Below are 25978 nucleotides of genomic sequence, written 5' to 3'. Positions count from 1 at the left end.
GATACTAATCCTTCTTTGATCTTTGCCATAGTTCTAGGATAGAGGGGTGTGATTTTTATTTTTTCTGTTTTAGGGATGAGGAAACTAATTCTCAGAGAGGTTAACAAATGCATGCCCAACTGAATTGAATTTGCTAATTTGCCCAAGATCAGTTCTGTACTGTGTGGCAAAGCCAGAAGACAAACAAACAAAAAGCATATTTCTACATCCTTCTAAGTTTGCAAAATACTTTCTTTCCAATAACTAGTACAGATATTATTCTTATTTTATCAATGAGGAAACTGAGTCAGGATGACTAAGTCCAAAGTAACACCACTTGTAAGTGTTGCAGTTGGGACCCAGTTGCACTGTTCAGTTTTGTGAAAGATCCCACTACAGTGTTCTTTCTATTTACAACGTTGCTTCATTCTTGGGCCACTTTCCTTCTTAGAAGAGGGGAGGCCTTTTGGTCTAACATGAAGAATGCTGGATTTGGGGAATCTGGATTCAAAAGCTAGTTCTGCTATTTTCTACCCATGTGACTTGGGGTAATTCACTTTATGACTCAGTTTTTTTCATTGTAAAATGGAGGTAAACGAGGCAATTTTTAAGACTTGCTCTAAATCTATAATTATTTTCTAATAAGCATCAGGATGAATACTCATTTCCAGCTGACTTAATGGTAGTGGATTCACCTTCTTTTCTTCCCTTAAGTCTAACATTTAGGTTGAACTTCTGTTCTTCCTTTCGAGCCACTACAGTTATTCATTCCTTCGATGAACATATATTGAGCTCTATTGGGTAGTACATTGGCCCTGCTCTCAAGGAGATAAAATTTTTCCTTCCCTAATTCCATTTTAAATTTAGAATTATTGGGGTTAAAGAATTTATAGATGAAAAAGACTTCAGAGATCATTCAGTAAAGTATTAGCTTCGTGAATTCAGGAACTATTTTTCATTTTTGTCTTTGCTTTGTTATTGTTTGGTCATTTCAGTTGTGTCTATAAATTTGTGACTCCTTTTGGGTTTTCTTGACAGAGACTCTGGAGTGGTTTGCCATTACCATCACTGCCTTATTTTACATATGAGTAACTGAGCCTAACAGGGTGAAGTGACTTGCCCAGGGTCACATAGCTATTAAGTGTCTGAGGTCAGATTTGAACTCAGGAAGATGAGTCTTCCTGACTCCAGACCCAGTGCTCTATCCACTGTACTACCTCAGTGCCTCTCACTTTATCTTTGAAATTCTTTATTTCCAAGCTTAACACAATGTCTGACACATACTAAATACTTAATAAATGCTTGTGATCCCTAGCAAGTAGAATAGTGCCTTACACGGAAAAGGTGCTAAAATGCTTATTGAATTGCATTGAATTGAAGCTTTCCTGTCTTGCCTTAAAAAACAAGTCCATATGAGGTGGCTAGATGGCTCAATGGATAGAAAGCTAGGCCTGAAGATAGGAGGTCCTGGGTTCAATTTGACTTCAGACACTTCCTAGCTATGGGACCTTGGGCAAGTCGATTAACCCCCATTGCCTTTTTTCTGCCTTGGGACAGATATTTAGTATCAATTCTAATTCAGAAAATAAGGGTTTTAAAAATCATCCATATGATGAAAGAGTTAGTTAGGTTTTATGGAATTAGAATCTATGGAACCAGAGAAAGAACTGGAACTAGCTAAATCATTTTGTGGGCAGATGAAACTGAGGCCCAGAGAGGGTAAGTTCCTAAGGTCATTAGTGTAGGAAGTAGCCCAGCCAGGTTTTGAATCCTGAACCCTTGACTCCAGATGCAGTCATCATTCCAACATCTTATTTAATGACCTCCAACATTCATCTTCAGTTTCATCCAATGTAGTATAACAAATATTTATTAAGAACCTATCACATATGAGGCACTGGGCTATCGTTTGGGGATACAAAGATAACAAGAGGATCCTTGCTCTGATGGAGGCTACATTCTACTGGCATTCTAACTCATTAAACTCTTGGTGTTGGTAGGGAATGAATGCCTTCTTTAAAAATATTTTTAAACATTAAATACAGAAAAGTATCTATGGACAATCTACTACCCCTGGCCCCCAGTCTCCCTCCTCCGTTTACTTTGGTATCAGAACTGAAAGAGCCAAGTGTAGTCACTGTTTTAACATATTTCCTTCCCTTCCCACCTTCCCCCACCACACACATCTGAATTCATTCCTAATGAGGGAGAGAAACAATGCAGGCAAGAGGCTGGACATGTTCATCAAAGCCAGTTAATGGCAATTTGGGCTTTGTTTTCTAAGCTTTGCACTTTCTGGGAGCCTCTCTCTTTGTGCATATGCACACAAAATGCAAAAAAAATTTTTTTTTGAATATTTATGATGAGTTTGCCCCTGTCAGCCTGGGCTGGGCCTCTAGGCCCAAAGGAATTAATGTAAATTCCATCCAGCCATAAAACCTCACTAGGTTTGCACTGTACTTTGGCATGGTGGTTAAAGCAAGGGAAAGGAGAGCATTTCTCTACAATAATTACGCTGGATGCATCCCAATCAGAGGATGGAGGACATTGCTGAGTGAGCACAGTAAATCTTTTATGACGCTTCCTTGTTCTGCCCTTCTGCTGAATCAGGTTTCTGGTTCTGTCGGAGGCAAGCCTTGGCTTCCAATTTTATTTGTGCATTTCCTTATTTGGGTTTATTGACTAACAATTTACTCTCTGGGCCCATGGGGAATTGGGTTTTTTTAGCCTGTTAGAGCACAGAGGCGTGATGAGAGAAATAAATATTTCATGGTCTGGGCCCAGTGAGGGAAAGAAAATAAAGAGCTACATCCTCAATTAAGTCCAGGTTTCATACAGAGGAGGGGAAGGAAACCTACATTTTTTTTTTTTGTGGTGGTATGAAGGGATGGAGGGAAGGAGGGGGTAGTGTGGAATTGTAGCTGTTCATGAGGTTTGCTGCTTACTCAGTTGTAGTGTATCAGGGGTAGGGGAACGTCTCTGGGTTGGCTGGCTCCAGCCTTGTAGTGTGACCTATAAATATTTATTAAGGACAATATTCTGCATGAATGGAGACTAGGCCTGCCAGTAGGTTTTGTGAGCAATGTGTTCATGGCTGACTGCCTTGCTTTCAGAGGACTGGGAGTCCCTTGGGAGCCTCCCCATAGAGGGAAGAATCAACTGACGTGCCAAGGTGAGCCAACCAGCCCTGGGACACTTGTGATGTTTGGTGTTTTCTTCAAAAACCCAATGGGATTATTAGCCAATAACCTTTTGTTTTCCAGACTGCCATAGGACACCATTTGGACTTCTGCTTTGCAGTTTCTACCTGCCCCACCTGGAAGTGGCCAGTCCTAAAATCCAGTGGATTGAGTGTCTGAGAGCACCCTGGCTTTTATGATTTGATAATGGTTTGTTGCCTGTGAGTCTCCATTCATTATTAAGATTGAGAGCTCCTGGAGGGCAGAGAGCCTATCTTCTTCTCTGTCCTCCCTACAGCACTAAGAATAGGGCTGACCAAGCAAGAGTAGTTCAACAAATCTTTGTTGACTGATTAATGTCAGACCCACTTGATTACAATTAAGTCAACACCCTGTCTCCAGAGATCTGTACACCTTTGTACCTTATTCTCTCTAATAATTAGTCATTGCTTTGGTTTTAAAATTGGGAATTGGGAAATGGGGTAGTATTTATTTTCAGTTAATTTCCATTTTTAAAAATTTCACTATGGCAGCAATTGCCTTCCAGGGAACAATGTTGGAGTTGGGCAGGGTGGTATAGTGAGGCAGATTCTGATTGGATCCTACCCCTCTCTTGGATAATGCATCCCATGAACTAGGAGGACACCTAGCTCAGCTGAATGACCTTTATTGGAAGAAGAGCAGAGTCATGGCTAAGATGCAGAAAATTTCCATCTTTATATAGATTCTGGGCTGCCAATAAGTCTATGTTTTTAGTTCTAGTCTAATTTCCTTCTAGCTCTGGGGTGATTGTCCTATGTTGTACAAAATCATATGTGGAAACAGGATGGTGAAACCCTTTGGTGAATTTATGGAAAAGAATGTTTGGAATATTATTAGCTGGAACTGGGTTGAATTTTACCTTTGCACTGTTCAGTTTAATATTTCAGTATCTAAGGACAAAAATGAAAGTTCCTTCCCATAAGGAGTTTACATTCTATCAGAGAGATAAGATACAACATGTATACAAATATATTACTAAGTATCCAGGGTTATTTAAGGAGAGAGGATGAAGGACCATGAGGACCAGAGGAGGTTTTATGAAGGAGCTGGCATTTGAGTTGAACTGTGAAGGAACATAATAATTCTAAGAAATAGAGAACAAGAAGGCATGCATTTTAGGTACTGGGGACAGCTTGTACAAATGCATGGAGGTGGGAGGTGATTGATAAATTTAGGGAATAACTAGTAGTCCAGCTTGCATGCACTAAACAGTATATGATAGGAAGTAATGAATATGAATTAAATCTGGAAAGGTAGATTGGAGCCAACTTGAGGAAAGCCTTAAATGCCAGGCTGCTTAATTTGTATTTCATCCTAGCATTAATGAGGAGCCACTTTGAAAGTTTTTGAAAAGGAAGTAACATAAATAGACTGGTAATAGAGCAGGAGAAATATGAGGAAAGCCTGAAATAGTGTAATGGCCTTTTGAATGGAGGAAAAAGCACTGATAAGACATGTTGTGAAGGTAAATGGGACTTGACAACTGATTTGGGGTGTGTGTGTGTGTGTGTGTGTGTGTGTGTGTGTGTGTGTGTTAGAGTAAGGGAGAGTATAGAGTCAAGGATGATTCCAATGACAGAACTCTCAGCAGAAATAGGCAACAAGATATATACAGTGAAGATGCCCAGCAGGCAGTTGGTAATATGAAATTAGAATTTAGGAGAGAGATTAGACCTGGATTTGGACTAGATCTGGGAGTCATCTGCCCAGAGATGATCACTGAACCAAGGAATATATATGATGATTAAGGAAGAAAGTATAGAAAAAGCAAAGAAGACAGAGGACCAGGACTGAACTTTTTGGAGCATTCATGCTTAAGGGTAGAAGGTAGATAATGATAAAGCAAAGGAAGCAGCATACAAGTAGAAAGAACCACAAGAGAGTAGCCATAGTTGAAAGGAAATCACTTCCAGGAGGATGGATGTGGTGATGTCAAAAGCTGCTATCATTTAGTAGAATAAGCATTTAGAAAAGCCTGTCAAGTCTAGCAGTTAATTCTTGGAGAAAGAGGTTCCAGTAGAGTGGTGAATTTGGAAGTTAGGGAATAAGAAATAATAGGTATTACAGAAGTGGAGGCAGCAAACAGGTTGAAAAGATAAAGGATAGCAACTTGAGAAGACAGTAGGGATAAATGAAAGTTTCATAAGGATGAAGTCAGCCTAGGCATATTTGTTGTCAGCAGAGGAGGAAGTGTCAGAAAGTGAGAAATAGATGAGAAATGGAGGGAATGACTGATGGGGAAAAGCTCTTGATAGAGACAGAAGAGTTAGGCCCAAGATGGGTTGGCATTTTTAGGAGGATAATTTCTTCAGAGACTGGAGAAAAGGACATGATGATACTAAGGGATTTTGAGGAATATAGAGAAGGGAGAAGAAGAAGCTCACCAGTTGAGTTCACTAGAAATTTTGGTGCATGGGCAGGCATTATGTGTCCTAAATTCAACTTTTTAAGAGATATTAATTTAAAAGCATGAAAAGACCATGAGACACTACTTCTATTAGGAGAGTCAGATCTCAGAACACCAGTCACAATGGGTAGAGATGCAAGGATATTTCAAGGACACTCCTGGGGAAACTTCAGCCTTGGAGGGAGGCCTAGAATGGAGCTCATGTGGATTTAGGCAGCTATAGGGGGGATGGGAAGAAGAAACACTATCTTGCATATTCCAATTTTAGCTAATTAGTCTTGAAGTAGGTACTAGGCCCAGTTGATTCTGTGGAAGTAGTACAAATGCTGTCAGCACCTTCTGAGTTTCATTGCCCTGGGGCAAAGCCCTGATTGCCCTGCCCTAGTTACAGATGGCCTGTTTTTTTCTTGGATAAATAGGAGAATGAGGTCATCTTCTGAAAAAGAAGAGAATGAAATCAGTTTGTTAAGAAAATTCAGTGTAAAGATTATGGGCATAATTTAGATCTAATTTAGAGAACCAACATTTGGTAGTAGCTACTTGTACACAGGATGTTACATATGAATGAATTTTTGCTTAAGTAGTCCCCCTAAGGTCTTATACTTGGCAACACATTGTTAGCTGGTCAGGTAACTTTCAAGTATTTGAAAGTATTAATTGCATTTTTTAAAAGCTTTCACCTTCTGTCTTAGAGTCTATACTGGTTCACAGACAGAAGAGTGGTAAGGGCTAGGCAATGGGGGTTAAGTGACTTGCCCAGGATCACACAGTTAGGAAATATCTCAGGCCAGATTTAAACCCAGAATCTCCTATCTCTTGGCTTGACTTTCAATTCACTGAGCCACTTAGCTGTCCTTGAACTGCATTTCTTTTTAAATATTTGGCAAGTCAGACTTTGTTTAGGATTCAGATCAGATTCTCTTATCCTTTGTCTTAATTATATGTTTACTATAGTTCTTTAAAGTAGAATCAAGAAAGTCTCTGAATGGTCTCAGGTCAATATCCTAATCAGAGGTTCTGGTCTACCCATATCTCAGGTTTAGGATTTTTGGAAACACATTTCCAGGGTTAGATTAATAGAATCATTGATTTTCCAAGAAAATGACAGGCAGTATCTCACCCCTTAGCAATCTTTGAAGGGCTGGGAATTCTAAGGATCTTCTACTAAAAGTTATAGAAGCAAAGGAAGTTTTCCTCTAGACAATGAGATAGTCCTTCATGAAAATAGATTCAAGCAAAGTTAAGGTGTCAGAGAGATCTTATGACCTGTGACAAGGGGTAGAAGGCTCATTTGATCACTGATCAATAGTTCATGTTTTAAGAAGCAAAGGAGAAAAATTAAATATGGAAAATAACTTTATTTACATATTTCACATGATGGCAGGGAAATCACTATGACCTTCCAAGGTCACTTAGGAAATAGTCCTTTAAAAACAGAACTCGTATTGCTTTAGCATTTTTAAAGGCTTAAAGAATTCTTTCCTTTCTTGAAAAAGGTTATAAGGTACATAATGCAAGTAGCAGTATTTCTGTTTCATAGATGTGGAAACTGAGGTTTGTTATATGACTTGCCCAAGGTCATAAAGCTGTGATGTATCAGGGTTGGGACTAAAATCTCAGTCTCCCACTCTAAAATTCAGAATGTTTTCTATTGTGTGAAATTGTACAAAATCCAAACTTAAAAAAAAATCAATCCTTTTAGCTGGAAAATCTTACCTAAATTGTCAAATTCTTTTTTTTTAAAGACCCAAATAAATCTGTTGGTTAGCGGCTTGACAGTATGAAGAATGCTGGACTGAATATATTTACCAATACCCACATGACTGGCAGTGAGATAAATGTGAGTAGCCTCCTGCCCAGGGAATCCTACTTTATTTAGTTCCTGAAGATGCATCAGAGGTAGATAAATTTAGACATCTCTTCTGAATCTGCCATCAGCCATATGAAGAATCCGTTCCTCTCTGCCTCTCTGTTGTCTTTCACCCTCTGTCATTTTATTAATAACAATTCACTTTTATATAGTGCTTTAAGCTTTTCCAAAGACTTTCTTCCTGCAAGGCCTGTGAAGTCAGTTGTGTGAGGATGAGGGAGCTAACTCAGGTTAGACATTTATTAAGGAATAGAGGAAATGGAACTTGAACTTGGCTCCAGAAAGACTGGAGTTCTTTCTCTTACCCCATTTTGTCAGTGTGCTCAGATACCATTCTTGGAATGACGAGACAGCAACAGTACTCTCTCAGTACAGCCCTGAGGAGCACACATAGGAGATAAAGGTCTCGGGGCTCCTGGATGGCGGGAGAATCTCAGCAGCCTGGGCCCACACCCCTCCTAATCAAGACTGCTTACAAGCACCACAAAACCGGGGCTATTTCAGACTGCTGCCCAGCCAGCTTGCTGCTACTGCTCAGGAGAGAGGCAGGGAGTGCTTTGGAGCCCTTCGTGCCACATGGCATGGAGTATTAACCATCTGCAAAAGGAGCAAAATCTATTTGAAATAGTTGAGATTGTTGTAACTAACCTGGACAGCAGCCACTGACCTGACTAGGAAGCCTACAGGACTGGAAGCGAAATGCCAGTGTCCTGATGCTAGATCTGACCTGGGTAGGGGTGAGAACATTCGGTTATTTCCGAACCTGGTCCAAAAAGGCAGGGCACATGTCTGCTGCGTCATCTGATTGGAAAACTCAGCTGGTCTCTGACTGAGGGCAGCTGTGTTGCGGGGGTGGAGAGAGAGTGGGGGTGGGGTGGGGGAGGAGAAGCAAATGGGGTAGCACTAATGCACAGGATAATGAAGTTCTCCGAGCCGGCTTACTGCTCTCCTGGGAGCAGTCAAAATTAAGATTGTTCCTTAAGTAGTATTTGCTCAGAATGTCCTTAGCACAAGGGGGTGAGAAGGTTTTTTTTTTTTTTGCCTCCTCTTTTTAGAGAAATCAGCAGATATTTCTCTCCTCAGCTGTACCATTTGCCCATCTGCCTGGTTTTCTTTTTTTTTTTTTAAGGTCTGAGGCATGCCATGGAATGTTTAGGTTATGGGTTAGAGATGGGAATATTCTAAATGATGGGGATTCATTTCACTACTCAAGGTCTTTGAGGTTAATCATGGTCAGACCAGACATCAGAGAGAAATGAGAACAGTGTGTATGTTATCTGGATCAACTAGAAGTGGAAAAAGAATTGGATGTTTAGTTTAATTGTGTATGGTCCCTTTTGTTTCCATTGTAATGGAAAGATTTTTCTCCCCCCCCCATCCCTTCCTCTCTCCCCCTCTCTTTTCCTTCTCTTCCTTTCCCCTCCCTCCTTCATTCCTTCCCTCCCTTCTCTCCCTCCTTCTCTGTTTCCTTCCTTCCTTCCTTCCTTCCTTCCTTCCTTCCTTCCTTCCTTCCTTCCTTCCTTCCTTCCTTCCTTCCTTCCTTCCTTCCTTCCTTCCTTCCTTCCTTCCTTCCTTCCTTCCTTCCTTTTTTATTTTTTCAGAATAAGACTAAAGATCTCATTAAAACTTTTCCTGGTGAAAGGAGATTGAGAATTGGTTTTATGTTACCTACATAGCATTGGTACCATACCAGTGTGGCCAAAGAGATCATAGATTTAGAGTTGAAAGAATTGGAAGAAACCTTAGAGGTCATCTAGTCCACCCCAACCCCTAATTTACAAATGGCAAATATGACATTCAGAGAGCTTAAGTAAAGGATCTCCTTAAATGGGAACAGATTTGACTCTGTTGTTTCATAGACTAAAACTATTTGCCATGTTTTCCTGGGATCTTTCCATTCTCAGGAGTGACTATCACCTTCCTAAGCTGTGATCTTTTTCAACGTGCAGCTTCTCCAAAGGGGAAATAAGTCTGGTGTCACAATCACACTTTATAGATGGAGAAAATAAGCCACATAAAGAGAATAAGTTGGAATGTTCTATCTCTCATCCATCAAGTGCCTCTAAAAGTAACTTGCATCAGCTTTCCCATTCTTGGTCTTATCACTTCCCTATTTCTGCTTCTGACCATGCTGCAAACACATCTCTCCATCATTTTCCTTACTACTTTCCTAAGAACTCTCCATCAGCACATTACCTATCACTATTCTCTTCATCTTCTCTTTGAATTCCATGGTCATGAGTATACCACTCATGTGGTATACTCATGAAGTATTTAAATAAAAGGATAAACATTTGTTGAGGATGCTACAGAATGGATTTGTTATTTAGATAGGTGAAGTGGTTGAATAGATGTCATTTGAAGTTTCTTCCAACTCTCTGATTCTATTGCCTCCAATTCCCAATCAGCATCCTATAACATCTTTTATCACTTCCTTATTACCATCCCTCACTAATAAAGTTAATGTTCTAAAGTCTACAAATTCAGGTAGACCAAACTCCTAGTTCACTATTCCATCCACTGGGAAACAATTCTGAGGTTTTGTGAGGTTAAATCACTTTGTTCTTGGTCATACAGCAAGTAAGTGGAATCAAGATTCGAATACAGGTCTAGTTACCAATTTCCAAGGTCTTACCATTCTCTGTAAGGAATACAGCATATATAATATAAGATAATTAGAATAGAAAACTGACATTAGTAATAAGGGAAATCTAGGAAGGCTTATGGAGGGGTGGCACCTTATCTGAACCTTGAAAGAAGATAAGAAATGTAAACAAATGAGGAGGAAATGCATGCCAAGCTTGGGGAATGGCTTGGATTGCATCTCCTATGCAAAAATAGGAGATGAAATGCTGAGTCTGGGGAAATAATTTTTCTTTTCAAGAGCTTGTTAATCTACCTTTCTTTCTTCTTTCCAATTGTCCCCTCACCTTTCCCTTTCACTTTAAAAGACTCTAAAAAAAAAACAAACCCTTACCTTCTGCCTTCCTTATCAATTCTAAGACAGAAAGGCAGCAAGGGCTAGGTAATAGGAGTTAAGTGACTTGCCTGGGGTCACACAGATAAGAAAGCATATTAGGCTAGATTTGAACCCAGGTCCTCCTGACCCCAAGCCTGGCATTCTATCCACTGTGTCACCTAGCTTCCCCTTCTCTTTCACTTTACTTATTTTTATTTTTTTAAACCCTTACCTTCCGTCTTGGAGTCAATACTGTGTACTGGCTCCAAGGCAGAAGAGTGGTAAGGGCTAGGCAATGGGGGTCAAGTGACTTGCCCAGGGTCACCAGCTGGGAAGTCACATTTGAACCCAGGACCTCCCATCTCTAGGCCTGACTCTCAATCCACTGAGCCACCCAGCTGCCCCCTTCTCTTTCACTTTAATGGTGTCTGTTGATGTTGACAATCTAAGTGCAGAGGGGAAATGCTATTAGTTCTGCCTAGTATCAGCAATATTCCCCTCCCTTACCCCCCAGGGAACTGGGGAGGACAGTAATCACCTCACCTTGGCTAGTCACCCCCAATATATTGTTTGTGGTCTCATCTATCATCATGACAGCAGGGTAGGGTTGGGGAAGTGAAGGAACAGTCAGTTATTCTCTAGGAATAATTTCTAAGCATCTCTCCACTTAATTATTAATGGTCCTCTGCTAATAAAACCATATACTTGGAAGGTAATTTATGCTCAAGTCAATTCAACAAATGCTTATTAAATGCATGTTGGTGAAGAGTTTTGTAATCACCATTGGGATAGAGAAAAAGTTTCTCAATGTGCCTTGCTCATATCAGATATGGAGTACTACACCCTGCATTGTAGGTGGGGCATTGATTAGAGTGGCACCTTTGTAAAGTAGATAAAGAGCTGCCCTGGTGCCAAGAAGACTGGATTCAAGGCCTGCTTTGGATATATATTGGCTATGTTACCCTAGGCCCCTCAGGACTTTGGGCAACTGTCAAAGACTATACATTTCAGGGACAGTTAGATGACTCAATGGATAGAGCACCAGGCTTGGAGTTGGGAGGACCTGGGTTCAAATTTGGCCTCAGACACTTCTTAACTGTGAGACCCTGGACAATTTACTTAAACCTCATTGCCTAGTCCTTGCTGCTTTTTCTACCTCAGAACTAGGACAGAAAGTAAGGTGTGTGTGTGTGTGTGTATGTGTGTGTGTGTGTGTGTGTGTGTGTGTGTGTGTGTGTGTGTTTTTAAATACCACTATACATTGTGGAAGATATACTAATTTGTATTGGTAGAGGGAATTCCCTTAAATGGTAGTAGTTTCTCGGTAACCGAGGATGACGATTGTCTGTGCGTTTTTGTGCACAAAGACACTTGTGCATGAAGATTTAAGTGGAAAAGACGATGCACAGAGACAGTCCCACTCTCTTGGCGTTGGAAGCCTGGGTCCAGTGGCACGAAAAGTCGTTACACCTGGAGACTTCCTCAGCTGCATTGGATGGCCGTGTTGTCCTTTGTGCTCCAACACGCCCTAAGCACTCCACAGTGCTTTGCTGCGTCGCCCTCTCAGCCGTTGAACCTTCTTGTTGGTTTCTTCCATCTATTCAGCCGAAGCAGTCTTCACATGCTGGGTGAGCAAAGCCCTGGTTCACCAGGGGTTGACGACCAGATGGCTACCCTCACAAGGTTTAGCCGGCCTGTTGAAGCCGTTGCCCGGGGTGTGGCCGCTGCTGCATGCTAGCAGCTACTGGGAGCCACAAGTGAGAGCTGGGTGTCAGGTGGGGGTCAGAGGCTGGAGAGCTGCCCCAGGAGGGCACGACAAGCCCTCCATACCAGAGATACTACCCCTCCCTGGACACTCCATACACCCCTCCCTTATATAAGAGTTTCTTATACCAATGAATACCAATGAAATCACAGATCCAGTTTCATAAGCTTGAAGACTGACCAGAGGAAGATGTCCAGGTTGGTAAAGAGACTAGAGACCACATCATAGAGAATTTTTAAAAAATCTCACTTATTTTTTCAATTAACAAGCACCTATTTTCTCTCCCTTCAGTTTAAAAGAAAAAAAAGAGAAAAATAAAACTCTTGTAACAAATTGTCTCTATCCAGAAATGCATATCTTATTTTGCTTCTTGAATTCATCACTTTTTGTCTAGAAGTGTTTAGCCTAGATCAGTAATATCAAACTCAAATAGAAAAACCCTGCAGTTCTCATATTGACTTAGAAAACAAATGAACATTATTCATATTGTATTTTTTAAACCCCTACTTTCTGTCCTAGTGATAACTCTATGACAGAAGGGCAAGGGTTAGGCAAACAGGGGTAAGTGACTTTCCCAGAGTAATACAGTTAGGAAGTATCTAAGGCCAAATATGAACCCAGGTTCATATTCTCAATTCTAGGTCTTGTGCTGTACCCACTGTGCTGCCTAGCTGCTCCATCTATATTGTACTGCATTTTTGTTTACTTTGTTAAATATTTCCCAATTACATTTCAATCTGATTTGGACCACAGTAGGACATTTTGCAGCAGTCTTGACTTTGACCCTTTTTGTGTAGATCAGCATTCATAGGATGATTTCTTGAAGGAACTGGGATGTTGAACTTGGAGAAAAGAAGACTTGGAGGACCACTATGGCTGTCTTTGAACAGCTATCAGAAAAGAGGGATTAAATGTGTTCTGCTTGGTCCCAGAGGGCAGAACCAAGAACAATGCATGGAAGTTTCAGAGAAGTAGATTTCAGTTCCATATAAGGAAAGCTTTCTAATAATTTAATATATCCAAAAGAAGAATGGGACGCCTCAGAAGGTAGATTCCAAAAGGAAATACAAGAGGTATCCAACTCAACAATTTCCGAGGTCCTTTAAGGTTCTGAGGTTTATGATTCTCCAGGAAACATTCTGGTTCTTGTCCACAAAGAGCTTGCCTTTGGGATAGGAAACACATACAAATCACTGTATTATATAATTAGGCACAATAAGTGCAAAAAGGGAATGCTAGGTGAGGCCTGCAGGAGAAAGGTGAGCTTTTAAACTATCTGAAGCAAAAACAAGGATAAAAGAACAGTGATCGAGAGAGGCTGGCAGCTCTGTTATAAAGCCGAACAGGACAGGTTCTATCAGAAAGGCTTGTGTGGTCAAAGATCATCTCTCTCTTTGTCTCATTTTGCTAGGCCTGTGGTGACAAAGAAGTGATAGAAATTCTTTTAACCTGAAATTATCAGTTAAAAAGGTTTCTGGCATGGGGGTATAAAGGGAAGTCAGTTTTAGAGCCTGTCAAGCTGAAACTGCAGCAACCTTGACCACCCAAAGGAGAGATAAAGTAGCTCTATTGTTAAAGTGGGAGCCAGAGACAATTCCATAACTGATGAAAAGAGGAGGAAGAGGAAGAGGAGGAGAGGAGCGATCACTAGGGTAGATCTAGTATCATCCAAATATGATAACCCCAAAATGGAAGCCAATTTTTTTCCCCCTTTCTGATATTAGAGGACCCTGTCTAGGCAGATGGCTGGGTTGGGCTTGGTATCCTGCCCTGTCTCCTTCAGTCATTTTCTGAGAGGGTGATTATGCTGGGGAAAGCGTTCTCTCCTTCCAGGGGGGTGAAACTTGTCCTAAATCTAAACTGGGTGGAGCGGATTTTGCTTTAATGAAGAGAAATAGTGGAAAGAGAGATTTTCAAAGGAATAGTCTTCCTGGCACTGGGGAATCAGCACAAGAATACCTGCAGTTTTCTTTGTTCAGCAAACAGTGCTGACTTCCCAAAGTTATCAATTCTGGGGAGCTAGGAGTGGGAGCTATGGAATTAGGGTAGCAAAGCTTGGCCAAGCTTGTAGCTTGTCCACCTTTCTGCCATCCCAGGATGGATAGTATTACCAATGAATGGGGCTGCAAAATCATCCCAAAAATTTATTTGGAAACAAAGTCAGTGTCCTGGGCCAAGGAAAGGAAAGAGGTTGCTGTAGGAGAAAACTGGCCCTGGAGAGAATGACTCACCTCACGCTTGGTGAGGTTCACATCTGCACACATTTAATTGGGAGACTGCAGTGACTTCTTATCCCGGGGGACCAGCAGAGGGGGATGGAGGCCACTTGAAAATGTCCTGTCCTCAGCAATTTCATCTGTCCATGGACTCAGGCAGAAAGAAGAATGGCCATTTAATCAGATGCACAATCGGAAAATGTCACATTATTATTTATGAAGTGTTTAATAATCACACTGCAATCATGGGATGCAGCAGGGTGGAAAGTGCAAATGTAGTTTTTAAATAGTACATTTGAATGTGGTTATTGCTAGAAAAAAATCAAAATAGTTTCTTTATTCTCTATTCGCCTTCCTTCCTTTCTTTCTTCTTTCCTTCCTTTCTTCCTTCTTTCCTTCCTTCCCTCTTATGATTCCTTCCAATGATTCTTCTTTCTATCTGGGATGAGAATTGGCACACAAAGCAGGATACCTATTTTCCTTTAGCCAGAGCTATTTGTATACAAGTTTTGATCCTTTCTTTCCTCTTCCCTCTTTTTTGTTCCCTACTGCGACTTTGGCTTTGGAATCCTGCAATTAGCTTAGGCACAGAAAGAAACATTATGTTCTGTGAAGAGAGATGAGTTTACAAAGTTCACATCTAGAAATTTCAAGTTGGAAGCTGAGTATAAATATTCAACCACAGCCCAAATATAAAAACGAGTTACTTTCCAGGAGAATGGCATTTTCCTTTTGGATAGAATGACAGATTCTATGCATTTGTTTCCTGAATTAGCCTTGTTTTGATTTTGTCTCAGTTCAAGGCTAAGCTCTTGCAATTGGTGAGGATTGAAAAGGAACAAAGAAAATGCACCCTTCTTTTTAAAACTGGTAACTTTCTGATTTTGCATTTGGTATTTTAAAAAGCCGCAAGAAGACTTCAGCTGTTTGCACATACGTGATTTATTCAACCCATTATAATGGTCAAATTGGCCCTTAAAAAGAAAATCAGTTTTTGATCAACCAAATAGAGCATAGACTTTTTTTTTTTTAAGTTTCTGCTGCCTCTTTATGACCTAAGGCCTTGTCCCCCACCCAGGGCTTGCATCAGGGTTTGTTTTGGAGATCATCTCTCACAGTAGGAAATGTAGCCGCCACCTGGCACCACAGTCTTTGGCCTTGTATTAGTTTGTAGTGATTCTTCGGAAAAAAGTTAAGAATTCACCCAGAAAGGCCCAGGCCTGTATTAATGCAGTTGAATGAGGCTATGTGATCACGGGCAAGACAGTTCCCTTTTCTGAACCTCAGTTTCTTCATTTGTAAAATGAGAAGGTTGAAATAAATGATCCTTAGCTTCTGACATTTTAGGATTCTACACTGATTCTTCTAAGTATAGTCCTGAAATTGTTCCAGAACTGTTTCATGTATGTGTCTGCTAAATTTAAAGAGAAAACCCTAAAGAAGCTGGTGCTTGACTCAAAGGAATCATGCTCTAAATATGGAATTTCAGACAACAATAAGAAGCTGCTAGGGGAGATAACTATATCTATATTTCACTATTAATATATAGATGTAGGATGGGAGGCATATTTTCCAGTTCCTATCAAATTACACTATCATATATGTAGGTCTGGTACTTTTTGTTGATGGTATTAAATATTCATTGAGGGAATAACAGAGTAGATGAAGAAGTGAATGGATGACAGATAAATCTAAGAGATTTCATCTTTCTGAAGGAGACAGAGAGTAGGATCATTTGGAATTGGGGAAGATATGAAGAAAAAACTGACACTTTTTTTAAGTGGGAAGGTTAAAAGTGCTTAGACTGGAGAATCATCACAAGTCTGCTTGCTCCTCTGAGTAAAGCATCGCTCTTTTTAGTTTTCTCTTGTAATGTAGACCAAATATCCAAGAAAACTCTGCAATAATTGCAATGCAACATGTGGAATGAATGGGAAAGGAGATGGGACCATTGAATATGATAATATCCCATTTGAAGGAGGGAGCAAGGGGGTTGATTTCTTTAAGGACCATTTCTTTCTCCTCCCTTTCACTCTTTTTTTCATTGTCCTCTTCCTGCTTCTTCCTATTCCTCATTTTTTACAAATTAACCTAAAAGGAGAATAGCTTAATATCTCCCCTTGACCTTTGGCCATGATGACAGTAAACTGGTCATGTTGTTGGTCTTTAGTGGTCATGAATCCTTGGAGATGCTGGGGTTGGTCATAGTGGTGGTGCTGGAAAGGGAGTCTTCACACAAGAAAGCATTAGGGTTAGGTCTGATGTTCTCAATGGGAGGAGAAGAGTAGGAAGATGTGTAAACTGAGGACAGAAACTTGTCTACATCCAGCATATGAGAGAAAAGGAAACAACAGAGCAGATAGGAACATAGAAGTGATGCCAAAGAGTTAAGTAAAGTCTGGGAGAGAAAGAGAGATAGACAAAGATATTAAGAGAGGGGAGGGGGAGAGAGAGAGAGAGAGAGAGAGAGAGAGAGACAGAGAGAGAGAGAGAGAGAGAGAGACAGAGAGACAGAGAGACAGAGAGAGACAGAGAAACAGAGAGAGACAGAGAGACAGAGACAGAGACAGAGAGAGACAGAGAGACAGAGACAGAGAGATAGACAGAGAGACAGAGAGAGATAGGCAGACAGAGACAGACAGACAGACAGAGAGACAGAGAGAGACAGGCAGACAGAGAGAGATCATTACAGTACCAAGTTCTCTAGGGCACTGACCCTGACAAGTTGCTCATTACAGCTAATAGAGGCATTATTTGAGTCAAGGACTTTAACGACTTTTTCCTTTTAGTTTCCTTTCCTGTTATTTGCCAGCTCCTTTCAGGGATGACAGAAATAAGGCTCTTGCAAGATCTGACTTCTTTTTTTTATCTATTACCTTCTTATCCTAAGTTTTCAACTTAATACCACTCATGCTCTTGGATTGGATGCTGGTAGCTTCAGAAAAATTTCTGAGTGGTAATGCTTCAGTTCTAGAAATGCTGATTGTCCATTTGTTAGTGTGCCGAAGGAAAATATTGTCTGAAACATGTTTGGAAGTGAGAGTAACACTTCAAGGCAGTCTTGCGTATAAGGACCTAGTATCACCAGATTGCACAGTCATTCCCTCCTTTTAACCCAAGAGTTTTCAAGAGGCAAGGCAAAGAAGACACTAAAATATGCAGGGTACCTCTGGAGTAACCCTCTCATAGTCAAATGCCCCCCCAATTTCTCCCAGTGATCTTTTCTAGTGCCTGAAATTTCATCATCAGTGATTTATTCCCTGGGACAGTCTTTTGATTTTTTTTCTTATTAAAACTTAACCAGTGATTAACGTCCATTTCAGCTTATTTGGTTTTTCTGGGCTTCATTTTCCTTATTTATAACATAAGGGAATTGGTCTATAGAACCCTGAAGGAAATACAGGAGGCAGCATGTCCTAGGTGGATCAAACTACTATCTCAGTCAGCAGGTATAGTTATAAAAGACCCAGGAAGTAAAGTTTTTGCTCCCAAGGTCCTTGGCATTCTCAAATGGTTCAGCATCAGAAATGGACATGGTTCTATCAATGGAAATGATGCTAAAGAAGATGCATTAGCATTTTCTCTGCCATTCTACTCTAAGAATCACTGGGCTTTCCCAACTGCTCAGCAGCTGAACTCTTCTGTATTGTCTCCCCATGTTATTTCTCTTAGAGATCAGGGATTTTTGAAAATTAGAACCCATAGCAGTCTCTAATATTCTTCTATTTTTCTAATTCAGTGTAATTTCTTAGAGATAGGCAATAATGGTTCTAAGATCACATTTGTAAGCTTTTTCAATACTCTAGAATATAATTAATATGGATATAGATATCTTAACTTAAACAGGCTGCTAGGTGATAGAGTAGATAGAGTCAGGAAGATTCATCTTCTTGAGTTCAAACACTAGCCCCAGACACTAGCCATGTGATCCTGGGCAAGTCCCTCAACCCCATCTACCTTAGTTTCCTCATCTGTAAAATGAGCTGGAGAAGGAAATACGAACTACTCTAGTATCCTTGCTAAGAAAACCCCAAATGGGATCATGAAGAGTTGGATATAACTAAAATGACTCAACAGCAACAAATTTGAACTTAATGTTATCTTTCTATATACCTATGATACATACATAAGATATGAATTGCTTCTAAATATTAGAGGGAACACATAAAACATGAGGAGAAAAGATGGAGAAAATGAGTTTCCAAGGACCTTGGGAAAGGCCTGTGCAACAATGTGGATCCTTCAGAGAACTATATTCACTGAGAATCTGTTGTCAAATAGAGAATCTGAAATTATGAAAGAGGCCTGATAAGGATGAGCAATTCCAAGGACCTTTTCTTTACTAGGACTAAAGAACTGGTACAGGAGGTAATTGTGTAGACTGAGGAATGATTTGAACCTAGCCCACTGCTGCTATTGTGAGTCATGTGAATTATACAGGTCCTAAGTCAGTGATGGGTGACCTTTTGAGCTTGGTGTGTCAAAATTTGCCAAAAAAAAAAAAGCATAACTCAGGTGGTGTGCCACTTTGAGGAAAAAACCATAATTTTGTGATATTTATAGTTTAAATAACAAAAATGTATAATTGTAATATATAACTGTAATTAATAAACCAAAAACTAATTACTTAACTTACCTGCTTAGTGACTTTTCTGTTCATCTGTCAGTTGCTTTCTTTTGTTGGTCTTAATATTATTTAACTTGTGTGGGATGCTGTGAACTAAGATAAGTAGTGGAGAGAGGGAATTCTTTAACTAACCTACCTATTAGTGACTTTTTTGTTGCTAAATCTTCAATTGAAGGTTGGTATTTTGTACCCTTCAAGCCCAAGCAAGTGTTTCTAACTTCATCTGTCAATCTGTTTCTTTTGTTGGTTTTGATATTATTTAATGCTGAGAATAAGGTCTCACAAAAGTAGGTAGAGGGAAAATTGTGAGTAAAGCCATTGCTATATTTCTCAGGGTGCTAAAAGTGTCTGGTAATCAGTTCCAGGTACTCCTCCTTTGTATGTGGGCCAGAACCCCGCCCAGTCTTCTACAAGCCTAGCCAGCGCCACTCCTCCCCAGCCAGCTGGCCCAGGGGTGCTGAGAGCAGCGACCGTTGCCCACCAGTCTGCTTACCTGCCCATGCTCCTTCTGTGCACTCTCCTCCTCCCACCCCCTCGGGAGCCCCATGTGCCCCAGCCACCTGGCATGTGCCCGCCTGCTGCTCACTGCCTGCTGCTTGCCCCTATGGCCAGCACATGGAGCAGCCCTCCCCTGAGGCTGGACCAGGGCATGGCCATGGCCACAGCTGCGGGTGCACAGCTCCCCGGGCAGCTCCTGGGCCCCAAGGTACACTGAGGCTGCATGAAGCTGTGTACTATGGAAAATGGCTACATGTGTCCGTGCTGACACATGTGCCACAGGTTCACCATCATGGTCCTAAATACTTGCAGAGGAACCTAAAGTCCTTTTTTTGTGTGTAGAAAAAGACATTAATAAGATACAGATGTTCTCATAGTTTTCCTTAGCAGGAATATGACTCAGAGGAGTTTTTGGACCCATGTCTGTCATGGACTGGATCTGACTAGCATATAAAATTACATATGTATGTAGTGGGGAAGGTCAATCATACAATCCTCATCAGTTGTTTTTTCCTCAGCCTATTTGATGAAACTACAGATTGTAGGGGGTGAAGCAAGTAACTGACAGGGGAGTTGATAATTTTACCAATAAATTTTGATAAAAGTAATAGAATATAAGGGACAACAAGTATTAAGGTCTTAAATGAATTATAAGGTAACATTTATACTTTGTTACCCCTTTACAAGGCATGAAGAAATTCTTCATTCAAATTTGATTGAATTATAGGGTGAATATCCATTGGTGAGCTAAAAGCTCAGTAAAAACCCAGTGGCATTTAAAGAGCAAGTTAAAAAATATAAAGAGCAAGTTATACTCTATCTAAGAAGTAAGTCAGGGAGGAGACAGATTTGAGGAGTTTGACCTCTTGCAGTCAAGAATAAATCCAGTTACAGAAGAAGAATAAAACCCAAGATGGAATTACTCTTTGCCTCTTTGGGTTGGGATTGGGGGTAAAGAAGTTTCTCTCTCTTCCCCTTGAATAGCCATGATGTCTTACACTGTAGCTACTCACTCCGCAGGAAATACTGTGCCCATCAAGAGCAAGGCCAGAAGATCCCAGTGGAATGACATACCCAACAGACATACTGTACTTCAGAGGAGCAGCATGAGGACACCATAAGAAGAGAAAATGGGGACCTTACAGCCTCAAAGATGTGTTGCATGTTGGGGGTGATGATCTGTAGTTTTGGACCCACCAACTATCCCCTTGAATCTGTGGTAGTGATCTTCTAGATGTGCTGTTGTAGGGGGGGGAGTCTGGAAATGATCCTACATATATAATGTCCCATACATTATTTGTGGGCAGAGGCTTTGTCTCATATTTCTTTTGTGACTCAATAGTAGTCAGTGCAATATATATATATATATATATATATATATATATATATATATATATAGGCACATACTAACTGCATCCATGAAGAATGCACTAGAGCTTCACATCCCTGGTGAATTAGGTGATAATCTGGATGTCACCAACAGATCTATTGGTTGGCTCTTGTTATGAACAAAAATTATCTAAAGAGACCAATTTTCGGATAAGAGTATAAGTTTATTGATTATATCAGGTTTATGGTTTAAGCCAACCTCTTAACTGGTAAAGTGGTATAAGTCTCCATGGCTGTCTCTCATGACTAGGGATGACCAGCACTGCCTCAGGCAATGTTTTATATATTTTTTTAAGGGCTCATTATTCAGCCCTTCCCTTGACCATTCTCAGACATTTTTAATTGGTGATAGATGATTTAAGAGGTGATCCATCAACCTGTCTACCCATCCTTATACCTACATCACATGGAAAGAGCCCTTGTCCCCTTTAATTATTAAACAAAATCTGTTAAAAAGAAAGACATTCCTTTGGATTCTCAAGAACAAAGAAAATGTAAAAAGTAGCAGACTAGATGGTATCTCTGATTCAGATCCCAGATAGAGGAACACAGAGTAATTCTCCCTGATAAATAGGAAATAATACAGTATATGAAAAATAAAATCTCATACTTTGGTGCTGTGATGCTGCCGTTTGCTATTGTATCCATAACTTGCATTGATGGCTATGACTTCAGTTTAATCTCTCAGAGGATCTCTCCTGCTAAATGGCATGGAGCCTCATCAGCATCTTAAGATCCCCCCCCCAAAGAATAAAAGTGATATGTTTTAATTAAAGCTCAACCCTCTGGCAAAGAATTGAAAACTGAGGGGATGTTCATCAAGTAGGAAATGACTGAACAAATTATAGTCTATGAATATGATAAAATACTATTGTGCTATAAGAAATGATGAAGAGAATGGTTTCAGAAAAACCTGGGAAGATATATATGAACTGATGTGGAGTAAAGTGAGCAGAACCAGGAGAACATCATACATAGTAATAGTAGAATTTTAATAATAATCAGTTGTGAAGACTTCATTACTCTGATCAGTACAATGGTCACGGACTTATGGTGAAAAACTCTATTCACCTCCAGAGGAGAACCAGAGATGGATTCTTAGTACATGTGGAACGATGTTCTTTTTCCTCTTTATTTTTCTTCCTATTTAATATTTTTACAACAGGACTAATGTGGAAATATGTCTTCCATGTTTCATATGTATAAGAGGAATTGTATTTCTTGCCTTCTCAATGGGTGGGAAAGGGAGAGAATTTTGAACTGAAAATAAGAATATTTTTTAAAATCTTAAAGAAAAATCAAGTCCAACCTTCATCCTTGGTGCTCTTTATCCCTTCTTGGAGATCCTTAACATTGAAATAATTTAGATTGTATAATATATTATGATGTAATATAATAATATTAGATTCCATTGGGAAAATACTTTCTAAAAATACTTCTTTTCTTTGTGGCCATACACTAATAATAACTGTCGTTATTTTCATCACCTTCAAATAAAATGCCTCCTGACAAAATATTTTCCTATTTGCTTCAGGTTTGGGAAGGAAGGGGTTTTTTCATTTTGCTATAGGAACAACAAATTCTTGCCTCCCCCAAACACAGATGATTTCACACATCTTGGGTAAAGACACAGAAATTAAAGCAAGAAGTTGCAAAGGAAAACAAGCTACAGCTGTCGATATTTCTTCCCAAAGCACTGGAAGTACAACCATAACCAGTACCTGTTCAGGTGGCCTCTTGTTGCTATAGAGAGTCACATTGTGCTTTAAAAAAATACAGTGTTTTCTTTCATTTCTAAATGAAGCAGCCTATGCAATAATCACTATGACTTTTCTTACTCACACACAACCTTGAAAGAGAAATCACCTGATAAGAAAAAAATACCACCACAGCTGGTGCCAAAAGCTTTATAAATATTGCTTTTTTGAGCATCTAGTTCCTAAATATTTGCATATATCAAATTTGACTGAAAGCTTGATGTTTCTTCAAATTGCTTTAAGGCCCCCCAGAATCCCATGATCACGAACAATCTATAATTTGCCAGTTAGCGAACTGTCTCATTTGGGGGGAAGGGTGAATAGAGGGAGATGGGAGGGTGGGAGAAGAGGAAGAGCAAGAGCTAGAGAATTAAGGGAGAGGAAGAAGAAGAAAAGGTAGGGGCTTTGGATTTAATCTTGTCTAGGCATCTAAATTGCTATTTGATTTTTGACTGTTCTGAGTCTCTATGTGACAAATATCTTTGACTCAAGATGTTACACAAGGCTGTAGATTGCTTTGTTGTGTGTGTGTGTGTGTGTGTGTGTGTGTGTGTGAGTGTATGAGTGGTATGTGGGGTGTGCATGTGTGTATGTGGTGTGATTGTGTTTACTGGAGATATTTTCATTTTTAAACATCTCTAAACCCTGCTGTTGTTGCAATAGGAAGGCATTGGGAAGAAAAAGGAAAATAACCATTTATCTCATTTGTCTTTATGTCCTATGGTACAGCATGTAAGCAATGAAGGCTCAAAGCCAAAGGTACAAACCTACAGGCAGGTGCTGAGATGTATAGGCAATGAAGAAAAAGTCATTATTGCCTGTCTGTATGGCCTGAGAGAAAAGGTACAAGAATTCCAGAGGAGGAAGAGCCACTTTAGGGAGGATGAGAAAACTTCGGTGCCAGGACAGAATAAAATGATGCTCATGGAATGTAGGCAATTGAGTGGGAAATAGTCAAGATGGACTTCCAATGGCAGCTGGGTCATTTGAACAGGAAATGCCTTCCCTGCAGCATTTGCCTTTGGGACCTTCACTCTGAAGAAGAAACCAGGACTGGTGCATCAGGGCATAATAGATAAATAAAAAGAGGGCAATCGTTTTGTTAGCTTGTCACATCTTCTGGCTAATTATTTAATTACTCTAATTTAAAGTTTTACCAGATTTAGCATCAAAACATAAAAATCTTGTGATTGCAATGTCAGAAAGTAATAATGTAATTAACTTATTTAGTAGTAACATATTAACTGTACTGATTGCTAGGCACTAATCTTAGAATGAAATCACAGGTGAAAGTATGTACCTGAGCATGTGTGATCAGCACTGAGGTAGGAATATATGCCCAGGAGCATGCTGGGGTTTAGTGAAAATGGTACTCTCCCTAGTCCTCAGGCAACCATCCCTGCTATTGATTTTCAAGTCTGTTTAATGGACACAAGGGACTTTGAACTACTGTTATTTTCCCCTGAGGTTTCATATAATGAGGGGGGGGGGAAGGAATGAGAATGTCTGGAAAATAAAGGGAAAATATGATATTTTGAGTAATTCAATTGAGATTTTTACCCTATACAAATGCTAATTAAATATAGGTGGACTTAACTTGATAAACGTGATATGAGATATTGCAAGTGAGTCAAATTTTGCAAATCAAAATACAACTAACTCCATGAAGGAAGTTCTATATTTAAAGTACCTTTTCAGTAAACCTTTTTATAAAGTGAATAATTATACCCTGTCCCTGCTGTATTATTTTGCTTAATTAAAAATTATATTTTGGGGAGCAGTTAAGTGGTTCAGTGGATTGAGAGCAGGTCCAGCAATGGGAGGTCCTGGGTTTAAATCTGGTCTCAGGCATTTCCTAACGGTGTGACCCTGGGCAAGTCACTTAACCCTTATTGCCTAGCCCTTACAATTCTTCTGTCTTGGAACCAATACACAGTATTGATTCTAAGATGGAAGGTAAGAGTTTAAAAATAAATAAAATTATATTTTCATCTTTTGCATTTTCTTAATAGAAAGTGAAATTTTTGGTAGAATGTGACTGGGGGCTTCACAGGGTGTATGTTGACACAATTTCTATTGCTATCTAGTTAACTCCAGGGGTTAACTACCTCAGGTGCAAGGTCCCCTGTGAAGCTGTAGTCCTAAAACTCAGAATCCCCCACTAGTGCATTTACCTTTAATAGTCAAGAGGACACAATTATCTCACTTGATGAAACTATGGATTGATTTGGATATTAGAGATTCTCCTGAAAGAAAGGACAGCATCTCTCTCCCTTTCGCAGTCTCTATGCCCCTTTCCAATTTTGCCAATCAAAAAATGTTTTCTTAACTTTAATCCCTGTAATGGTGACTACTAGCTCCCTGTATATAGGTTAGTCATAGCATGGAAAACTTGCTATTGGATTCCTAGGGTAGAATTTTCTTTTAATGAGAGAGAAGGGGTACATTCTAGACTCTTTTATTCCAGAATATCTGGTCACTCTGGTTTTAACAATGATACTTGGTAAAATGATAATGGATGAAGGGCTAGCCATATGGTCCCACATTTTAAATATGTGGGTACTGTTAACATGTGTATTGATATACAGACACTTAGCACCCATCTTGGAGTCATACAACTTTTAAGTCATTTCCTTACCAGCTATTTTTTTTAGAGAGGAAAAGATTTTGCTTCAGAAGAGACTTTAAAATAGCTTGAGTCTTTTTGTAGCTTGTTTTTGGGGCTAGTTCCATCTTGGAAGGTACATAAATCCATATGTGTTCATAGGAAAATCAGACCTACCAGACACTGATTTGGTGTGATGTATCTATAAAAGCAGTTCTGATAGGTGATGAGAAAGTCTCTGTGTTTAGCAGGTGAACAGGCAAGAGAATAACAAAAGGACTTGTGATTTTGGCATCTGGGTGTTGAGAAAACAAAGCCCCCCAGCACAGAGGAACTCAGCCACCTTTCAAATAGATTCATCAATATATGTAAAGCAGGAGGAAAATTTTATTTTATATTTAAACACAGACTTCAGAGCCATGCTTATGAAAGATGTAACCTTCCCAAGCAAAGCATTTCTGAATACATCATCTGACTTATCTCACCGTGCAGGTGTTGCAGACAATTCCAAAACCAGTTAACTTTGGGAAGACTAAAAAAAAAAATTCCAAACCCAATAATCTGGATACTGTTCCTTGAATTGCCTCTAATAATTGTAACCACAAGAAGATACAGATGAAGGTGTGTAGTTTTGGGACACATTCATTTGGATATTCTCTCCTGAGTTCTAGCAGAGCCAACAAGA

This window comes from Monodelphis domestica, chromosome 1 (assembly GCF_027887165.1).
Source record: "Monodelphis domestica isolate mMonDom1 chromosome 1, mMonDom1.pri, whole genome shotgun sequence".
Classification (NCBI taxonomy): domain Eukaryota; kingdom Metazoa; phylum Chordata; class Mammalia; order Didelphimorphia; family Didelphidae; genus Monodelphis; species Monodelphis domestica.
Note: the sequence above shows the minus strand (reverse complement) of the source record.